A 9,922-nucleotide genomic window follows, 5' to 3' on the forward strand; every position below is an offset into this window, starting at 1 on the left:
CTGACATCGGAGTTTCTTTTCTCCACAAGCTGCTGATGTTTAATACATGATTAATCTTAAACTCAGCTGGGTAGAAACTAATTACATTTACTTAAGTAAATTTACTTTTAGGAGTATTTTTACTCCTATTAGTAGCAGTTGTTGTGTTGACACCTACTTAACATAAGTACGTTTTTTTGCCAAAAATGATTTTGGCAAAAAGGCCATGATTTTAGGAAATTGATGCGATGCTGTACTTTTTACTTTTACATAAGTAAAAATATGTTGAAGTAGTGCCACTCTTGCTCCTCTGTACAGCGCGTATAGTGGTAAAACTAAATGACCTAAAGTGTTGGAGCTCTGCTTTGGTTGTTAGGTAACAGGCCTGGGCTCCTGGGGTTGCCGGGTAACGGGCAGAACTCTGAAGGGGTTGCTAGGAAACAGCAACCTCTTGAGTGTGGAAAGTGACTTCCTATCCTGAAGTTTTGGAAATTGCTCAATTTCTAGACATCCAAAAGCGGTAACTTATTGCCAGAAATCCTCCAGATGTTTTTTTTAAGTGTTTGTTCTGTTTTTAGAAGCAGCTGAGACCCAAATTGATTTACAAAACCTGCAAAATGTGAAGCCTTGAGCAGCCTTTACGTTTTTACTCTTACTTGAGTAATTTCTTGGATGACTACTTTTTACTTTTACTTGAATAAACATATGTTGAAGTAGTGCTGCTCTTACTTGAGTAAATTTTTGGGTACTCTACCCACCGCTGCTTGAAACGCATCTTCTTGTTTCGCGTATGCACGGCTGGAGGTTGTGCTGACCTGCATTAGCTGAACACAGCGGCTGGTTTAAGTGTGCAGAGGCTGCACGGCTGAGAGGATTGTTCGCTCTCAGAGATACGCTGTGTCAGGCTGTAAGCAGCTCCGGCTGGACTCCACGCCCTCCCTGATTTTCCTCTTACATAACCTCATCTGGTCCTGTTTGCGCTGCACATGGCAGGATCACACTGATAACCATTCTGCTGCAAAGCCAACTCTCAGGTCTGCAAGTTCAGCCTTGACCAGGTTTCTGAAAACATAAAATAGCATTCGCAGCAAAGAATTATTGAGTGTGTGTTTATAAACAACTGTTGGGTGTTTAGTTGCAGGGGTTCTGTGGGGAATCCTTCGCCCAACGGGGAACGTTGTGTTCCTGGCTGCACAGCTGCACCTTCGAGCTGACAATGCAACAGGCTGGGACTGGAGCACCGGCCAGCAGCTTTCATCTGAAACCAGATTTGTCGAGCTGACTCTCAGGATTTACAGTTACAGATGTTTATGTGGAGGCCTGGCTCAAATGTCACACTGATAACGAGAGCCAAAGCAGTTCCCAGAACCAGGAGCTGAACGTTTCTCTGTGCTTCAGTACACTCACATGCAAAACGTACCACAAACGTCTCTTACCATTATCAAAGGTAGTTTATCACTTTTGCATGATACTGTGTGTTTTAATTAACATGCAAAAGCTAAATAAAACATGAAGCCTGTGAACAGCTAGATAGGAAAGAAAAGAAAGATGCACACGGCAAAAAGTACTTTTGATTAAGTTTCTAGTGCAAATATCTTATTACACTTTAAATAAAGCAAAACGTATTTACAAGAAACTTTTCAGTTAGAAATAGCAGCTTGTTTTTAGTCAATAATTACTTAATGTTGAAGAAAAAGTTCTGGTTATAAGTGGAATAATCTGCCAGTGGAACTATTACTCTTTTAAATCAATATTAAGGAATTGTTTTACTGAAAACTAACTATTTCTTGCAGAAAGGTTACTTTTATGCTAGTTTTGTCTTCTTTCAAGTGTGCTAAAATATTTGCACTAGAAACTAGACTAAAGAAACTTTGTCAGTTTTTGTATTTTACAGTGTCAATCTTTACAGATTCACAAACAAACCATATAAAGACACAAACAAATGATTCACTAAATACCACAAAATAAGCTAAAAAAAAAAAGTAAAAACAATCTAGAAAAGCAAACAGAAGCTGCTAAAACTTACAATTAAGGTACAAAAATCTAATCTCTGAGGTGCAAAACATGTCAAACAATCTAAAAGGTGAAAAGTATTTATGATAAATGGCCTAAAATTATGTAAATATTCATAAAAGATGCAAGAAAACAAAATAATGGAGCAATTTAATTTAAATGGAATATTTTCAACACAGACTCTAAGAAAATAAAACTTAAAGAAACACAAAGTGGTCAAAACAGAAGGTGATGTATTGAAACATAAAAACAAGTTTGCATAATTTTACATAAAAAATTATTACTAACGGCAATTAATTAGAAAAGAGAATACAAAAATGATTCAGATGTGAGTTTTGTTGTCTATGAAAGGAGATCCTGAAACCTCAGCTTGAATTTCTGGAAACCCTTGAAGCTACAAGCAGAAGAAATGTGGAGGGGTGATGATGAACAAAGAAACATTTGACACAAAATGGAGCTACTAGTGAGAGTTCAGTTTGTGAGAAGAAAGATATTCAGTTTCAGTTCAAATGCTACAGAAAACAAATGTTAAAGAGAAAACATGACAAACATGTTAAGTTCTGGCTTTAAAACCTTAAAAAACCTTCCCCCGCTCCCCCTCCCCCCACACTTCCTGTTACTAAATCAAACAAAACATGTTGTATTTTAGGTGGGTTAGGATTACCAAACCTATTTCTCATGAGTTAATCCCAGAACAATGAATTTGTAGAGATTTATTTTTTATCAAATGTCATGAAGAAGTTTGGGAAAGCCCAGATCTCGTGGCTTTGTATTTAGTTCACAAAAATGGAGTTAAACTGAGGCTCACCTGCAGATACAATATAAGGAAATGCCTCAAACTCGCTGCTTCCTTTTGTGACATAACAGGAAAAATTAAAAGAAATCAGCCAAAATACCAGGAGAACGGTGGACGGCATGAAGTATCGTTTCCATAAAACTGAGACAATGCTGGCTGAGGCTGACAAGACTCTCAGTGGTTCAATGCTCTTACTGTGAAAGTAGCAATGGAAGAATTACTCTAACAGCAACATAAAAACCAAGATTACAGTTTGCAAATGGCCTTCACCTTTGGAGACAAGTCCAAAACCTTAAAGGGATGAAACTCAAACTTAAAAGAGACTTATTATGCAAAATTCACATTTTGAACATTTTTATGCTTCCATTTTGTAACTACTGCTTTTAAAAACAAACAAAGAAACCAAGCACTTAAAAAAACACTTAGAAGGTTTCAGGAAATAAGTTGAGGAATTTTGGTGTCTGGAAAACGAGCCGTTTCAAAAATATCCCGGTTGTTAAGCCACAGTCAACAGTCACATAGCAACGCAAGCAGAGTTCCAGCACATTTGGTCAGCCTGTCGTACTACTGTACAATGGCTGCTGGAAAGACAAGTGCTTTGTTGTTGACTTATCATTAAGAAATCACTTGCTGCTTTCTTGTTGGTTGTGCAGAAGGCTCAACTTCTGCTTTTCAAAGATGTACATTTGTATAATTGCGCATCTGTTTGCAGCCATTTTCATGTGCGAGTGTAAACATTGAGTGGGGGCATGGCCAGCAGCTTTTTTGGATTTAAAGTGACAAGACACCCTAAAGCAGCTCAAACAGGCTGAACTGAGGAGGCAAAAATCTCATAATCTAAGAATAATTTTATGTAAAAATGTAATGAACATGTTTTGAACGATTGAAACAGACCTAAAGCAGGAAAAATATCTGTTTTCATGTTAGACAGTGAGAACAAAATGATTACTTACAGAGAATGTAAATGTCTGGTTTAAACTGTATATATTTATATTATTAGCTAATGATTAGCGCCGCCCAGTTTGTAGCACTGTAGCATGTGCAGATTCTCTCCACGTACTTCATCTTCCTCCCAAAGTCCAAGAGCATGACTGCTAGGTTAATTAGTTACTCTAAAATTGCTCCTTAGATATGAGTGTGCACATGTATGGTTGTTTTTATTGTTTATGTTATATTAGAGTTCAACAGAAGAAAAACACAGATAATCTACTCTATTGTGTTCCAGATCAGCTCATAGACTGAGCTGCTGATCATATTCCTCAAGTTTTAAACAGATCACAGTGTCATCAGCATAACGGCGAACATGCAGGTCACATTTTCTCACCTGAATGTTCAGGTGAGCAAATGGCATCTAAGTACAGAACACTGTAGAAAATAACTATACATGTTGAGAATATTTAATTCCTCTCTGTAGAACCTTTAATTATCAGATAAATGAAGCTTTGTTGATATTTTTAAGTCTTTCTTCTGCAATGTTGAAGTGAAATATTTGCACTTGTAAAAATAAAATAATGGTAAAATGATAAAAGGAGCCAAAAACAGATTAAATTCAAAACCCTCACAAAGACACAGATACGAAATTGCTGTATAATGAGACAAAGACAGAAACATGTACATTTTCTACTAAACATGACTGTAATAAACTATAAAACACCTGATAATGTGACAGGGAGCCCCGTCCCTCACGCAGATAAAAATCTTATTTACTGTCAGGTCGCTCTGCAGTCTGTTACTGAAAACACGGTATGGTATCGATTAGATTTAAAAATACTTTCTGGCACAATTCAAAGTTCATCATGAAGGTAAACAAACACGGCGAGGTTGTTTCACTTCCGTGAACATGTCCCGCTTTTCTCAGTAAAGTTTGTTTACATTTTCTGAAAACTTGGCTGACAGTTTAATTTATTGTCTTTTATAGGAGAGATCCTGTAACTTATGTGGATAATCTCTCTAAAGAGAAGCTTTGTCTCCCTGGATGTTTCCTGCAACCATGCAGCTCTTGTGCAGCCAGAAAGATGCCAAACACAAATGCTAATGACATCAGCCTGCATGCTGGTTCACATTATGTCTGCGGCACAAGGAAGAGCTTTGTATCTGAGCCGTGCGCTTCACATGGGAAGATTTTACGTCACAACGACGCCTGGCAACACCAACCCTGCTGCACAGAAGCAGCGTGCATCGCATTACACAACAGCAAATTTGTTTTAATTCCAAGCAACCGCTACCTTGGGACCAAGTTGAAACCTGCAGGAAAACCTGTTGAGGGGAAAAGAGCAGCTCACTGACTGCTAACGTTTAGGCTAGCTCTTATTTGATAAACGTTTCAGAACCGAGGTGGGACAATCATGGTTTGGGATTTTTAGTACAAGCGGTGAAACGGAGGAAATTTAATTGCCAAAGCATTATCTGGTCCCATTCACATGGGAATGTTTTATTCTAAAACGTTTAGAAACTATGGAGAAAAAAGACTTTAATTGTTTTTCCCCCACAAAATGGCATCTTGATGCTCAAAGGAAGCATTTAATTACTTAAGTTTAAGAATAAATTCAGAAGCAGGGTCTTGTTTAGAACGAGACAGAAATGATCATTTTAGCAGGATTTTAGCAAGATTTCTCATTAAAAACGCCCCTGAGTTTATTTACAAGCTCTTGCAGCTAAAAGCTTTCGTATAATTCAGTTTTGTTTTTTTTTCTGAAATCCAACTTCTGTTCCGTAGTCGTTTGATTAACGGCTAACGGCTAACGGCTACCGACCCGCATGCGCAGAAGAACGTAGACGTCACACAGCAGTGCATTGTTTATGGAAATAGTAATGGATGCTGCCATCTGTGGATCAGTTTTCAAGTTGTTGAGCAATCGAGAACCGACATTATTGACAAAAGTTCATAACAACACAGAGAAAGCTAAAGGTAAGTGTGTCGCTAGCTTTAGCCATCACGTCTAGATTGATCGCTTCTGTTTTCTTCTGGTGCAGAATTATGACGCATGTCTACCATAAATGACGTAAAAGTTGGATAAAATGCGGCACGACTATTCCTGCAGCAGACTTTGAAACTATCGGATATCTAACCAAATTAGTAGTAAGTGGCACAAATCAGATTTTTGGGCAAAAAGGTGGGAATAGGCCTTGTCAGACAAAGTTACCAGACACAGGCAAAAAAATAAATAAAATGAGTTGTGTGTGAACTGTCTGAACGAGCTTTGGTCACCGAATTGAATGGGTGGGGAAATATACATAATTTATATTGGTAAATGTCAGTTACAGCAGCATTGATTTTCAAGTCAGTGCATTCCAAGTAAAAATCATAATTAAAATTAGGTTGTCTTTTACGCTCTTATCTGACTGGATTTTGACAAAGTACATAAAATAGGTGTAAAATATGAATCTTAGTTATAATTTAACCACCTGAAACAATAAAACGCTGCAAAGCAGTGATTTAGCACCTGATGGTTACTGCTTTTACCTACAGTCTACGCACCAACTCCAATTAAATGCAAGTACTAATCAGATAAATTACACTTTTTAAAATATAGTATCTATATAAATCATTTACCAAGTATTTTTGGCCTAGTTTGTAGTACAGATATCTGTAACACTTTATTTGAAGGGGTTCGCATATGACTGACATGACACTCATAAGCATAAAGTCTTTATGAATGTTTATGACTGTTGTCATAAAGTGTCATTCCGTAAATAATGACACTTTTAATACAAAGTTGCTCTAAAAGTTGCATTGAAAGTCCATTAAAAATGCCAACTTTGCATTAAATTATCATAATTTACAAAATCATGCAAAGTTGGCACTTTTAATGGACTTTCAAAGCAACTTTTAGAGCAACTTTGCATTAAAAGTGTCATTATTTATCAAATGACACTTCATGACAACAGTCATAAACATTCATAAAGACTTCTGTATGTTCATGACAGGTGTTATGTCATGTTTATGACAGAGTCATGTCAGTCATATGCGAACCCCTTCAAATAAAGTGTTACCCAGATATCTTAATACACTTCAAATGAGACAAAGCTAACTTACAAGTAACTTTTTATAAAGACAAAATAGTGTAAGTAAATAATTCCTTTATAATGATGAAAAAGCACAAGTTACATTAACCTGCCTGTAGAACAAGAAATTTTTTTCCATATTAAAGGTTTATAATTTTTTTGTTATTTTACTTATATCTAGTAGTTTTTCATTATTATTAAGGAATCACTCACTTAAAAAAAACCTCCTAAATTTTTCTGAAAAGTTACATGTAAGTCAGTTTTCTCCTATTTGAAGTGAACCAAGATATTTGTACTACAAACTAGACCAGAAATACTTGGTAAGATTTTGTGTTTTTCTTCGAATGTCTGTCACATTCCATGCATTTATAAACTGAGGCTTTTTTAAAACATTCCTGCAGAACAATTGGAGTTGTACGTCAACCTAAAGTTCAGTAAATATTTTCCCAGGTTCTCTCTGCTTTGATTGGTTAGTTTTCTGAGAGGTGCCCACCCACCTCCCAGTAAACTCACAGTATTAAAACAAACTGGTTTGCAGTCAGCTGTTTGCTCAGGGAACAGTACAGTTAAAACATTTCTCAGTCCAGTGATAAGAGGTCGCAGAGACGACCTGCCCTGTGAACTGATAATCTCTGCTCTGCCCGGTTATCCACCGTTTTACGGCTGTTGAGCAACTCCGAGGCGCAGCCAGAGAAAAGGACAGGAGACACCGCCCGCTCCTGCCAAGTCTGCAGTCACGCAGCCTCATCATGCCTGGCAAGGCCCATTCAGGTCTTTCAACACTTAACGACTCCCCAGCATGACCCAAGATCTGTCTGTCACGTCGCACACTGAACCCAAGACACGTTGCAACACCTGAGAGCTTCCAAATTTATCTGAGCGTCTGGCTCCTGCTTTTTAGGCAGGGCGAAGGTAATTAGGAAAGATTTTATTACATAAACTCCCCAGTGAGCTTTAAGCTGTACTGCATGATGAAACAGCACCTCCTCCTCTTTGCCTTTTCAAATCCAGAATATACTGGATGTTTGCTCTCAGGTTTCTAAAGGGCCAAATGTGGCCTGCTGGGAGGTCGACTGATGCAGCTTGATATCACAAAAATATTGCACTTCAAAATATAATGTTTTTTTTTTTGTGGGACTCAGTTAAAATGTTTAATATAATTAATTGCAGGGTCTGTAATTGAATAATATTGACAAAAATAAGCAACATTTTCAATTCAAATTATCGAATAAATAGAAATATGAGCTCAACAACAAAAATATATTTATTGTCTTTAATCTGCTATTTGGTTATTCACTAATCAGATTGATACAAAGTGCTTTTTTTTAAAACTGTAAGTGGAAAATCATAGCAAAAATAAAGGCTGTCAAACACAATATGTGCTCAGAAAAGTTTGACCATTAAAAATTATGGCAATAATTAATACAACTGAGTAGATTTTAAAAGCCCAAACTTTAACTAAATATAGCAACTAAATAGAAATTAGAATTAGAAAGTATAACAGAGTGGCATAAAAACAAAGAAACATCCATCTTTTAAAAAACGCTGATAGCTAAACTCTGTGAAAAAGCCTGCAAGAAAATGGCCTGGCGCAAAACATTAAGTTGGAAAACTCAATCTGTACGACGCTGTATCAATGAAGGCTTTAGATGAGATTATTTTATAAAATCAGAAGCAAAAATAAAAGATAAAGAAGTTGAAGAACCTATTCTGGCATTTTCAGATGTGTCTAGCTTTAAAAGTAACAAAGCTGTTTTATTATGATGCAATCTGTGGTTTTTTATTGTGTTTGGACGTACAGGGGACACAAAACTCCATCATATCATCAACCAAAAGTACAAACATTGTACTAGCCTTCCAAGAAATTACTTCAGTTAAACAATATTTGGTTAAAATAAACATCAACTCGAGTAGTGTCTGATCAAAACATCAAATATTTAAAAATTACATGATCAGACCATCCAAACTGAAAAGTTATGTGGACATCCAAACGGAAAATGAATCATACAAATAACTACAAAATGAGGCAAAAGAAACTTTTTTCCAAATCAATTTCTTTCAATGTAAAACTTATGAAACTTTAACAAAAACTGCAGGTGTGTGTCTTGTGAATGTTTGGCTAAAACATGCTTATTCTCAATTCAGTAAAGAAAAAAAATCAAGAAATTTTACCAAAGTAAGAGTAGCGATATGTCTTAATAAAATTACTCTTGTAAAAGTAAGTAGCACAGCAAAGTAAAAATACTCTTAAAGTACATTTTTTTTCCAAAAAGTTACTCACGTAAAAGTAACTAGTTACTATCTGACTCTGATTTTAGGATAAATCATGTCTTGGATATTAGATTCATAACTATTTGTGGAGATAAAGAAATCAATCAAATGTCAGAAGTGAAAGTACAGAAACTTTATCAACCAAATGTTCCTGGAGCTCGATAAACTTTATTAATCTTGAATGCAGGAACCTTTTATCTTCAGAGCCATGAAGAAACATTTGCTTTTAGAAATTAAAGCATTTCTAATAAACAAAATAAGGCACAAAAAGGATGAATCACTAAATAATAAAATTACTCAATGAAAAGTAAAAATGACAGCACAGTAAAAAGTTGGGTTTTTCCAAAACGTTACTCAAGTAAATACAGCTGGTTACCATCCAACTCTGCATTTTATGCCTGTTTACCTCACGTATTTGTTTTTTAAAGCTCCTCTTTCTTCATCTATCCTATAATTTGGAGATAAACAGGTGAAACTGATTAAATTTCAGGGTTTTTTTGCATCCTCTCTGGACTCTTAATAAATTAAAACATCAATTTATTCCAGTGGTTTCATCCGGCTCAGCTTAAAAAGAAACCACCGCTCCCTGTGGATCCCCTGCGGGGCCAGCTGTCACCAGTGCAGCTGACCCAGTTTACTTGAGTGGGCTGAGGCACACTGACCAATGCAGCCATTTTGATTCAAAGGCCCATTGTGTGAGAGGAACAGAGAGGAGCAGCGTTCAGAAACGCAAACCCTCTGACCCTGCCGGCGTCCTCGCTGCTCTCTGGAGGAACAGCAGCAGCTCGGCGGACGGTGTCGCTCTGTGAACGCCCTTCATCCCACAACCTCTTAATCACTGCTGTGAGGCGGACGGGG

The 9,922-nt window shown here is 36.7% G+C and overlaps 1 long non-coding RNA gene across 1 annotated transcript; it reads right to left on the reverse strand.

The window, feature by feature from the left end:
- Positions 1–713: 713 nt before the first annotated feature.
- Positions 714–3,144, reverse strand: LOC103471576 (uncharacterized). Its single transcript, XR_534678.2, has 3 exons — positions 3,059–3,144; positions 2,801–2,982; positions 714–1,041 (listed from the first exon to the last, which is right to left on the reverse strand). It is a non-coding gene; the product is annotated as an uncharacterized LOC103471576 (long non-coding RNA).
- Positions 3,145–9,922: the final 6,778 nt, after the last annotated feature.

Source organism: Poecilia reticulata, linkage group LG10 (assembly GCF_000633615.1).
Source record: "Poecilia reticulata strain Guanapo linkage group LG10, Guppy_female_1.0+MT, whole genome shotgun sequence".
Lineage (NCBI taxonomy): Eukaryota > Metazoa > Chordata > Actinopteri > Cyprinodontiformes > Poeciliidae > Poecilia > Poecilia reticulata.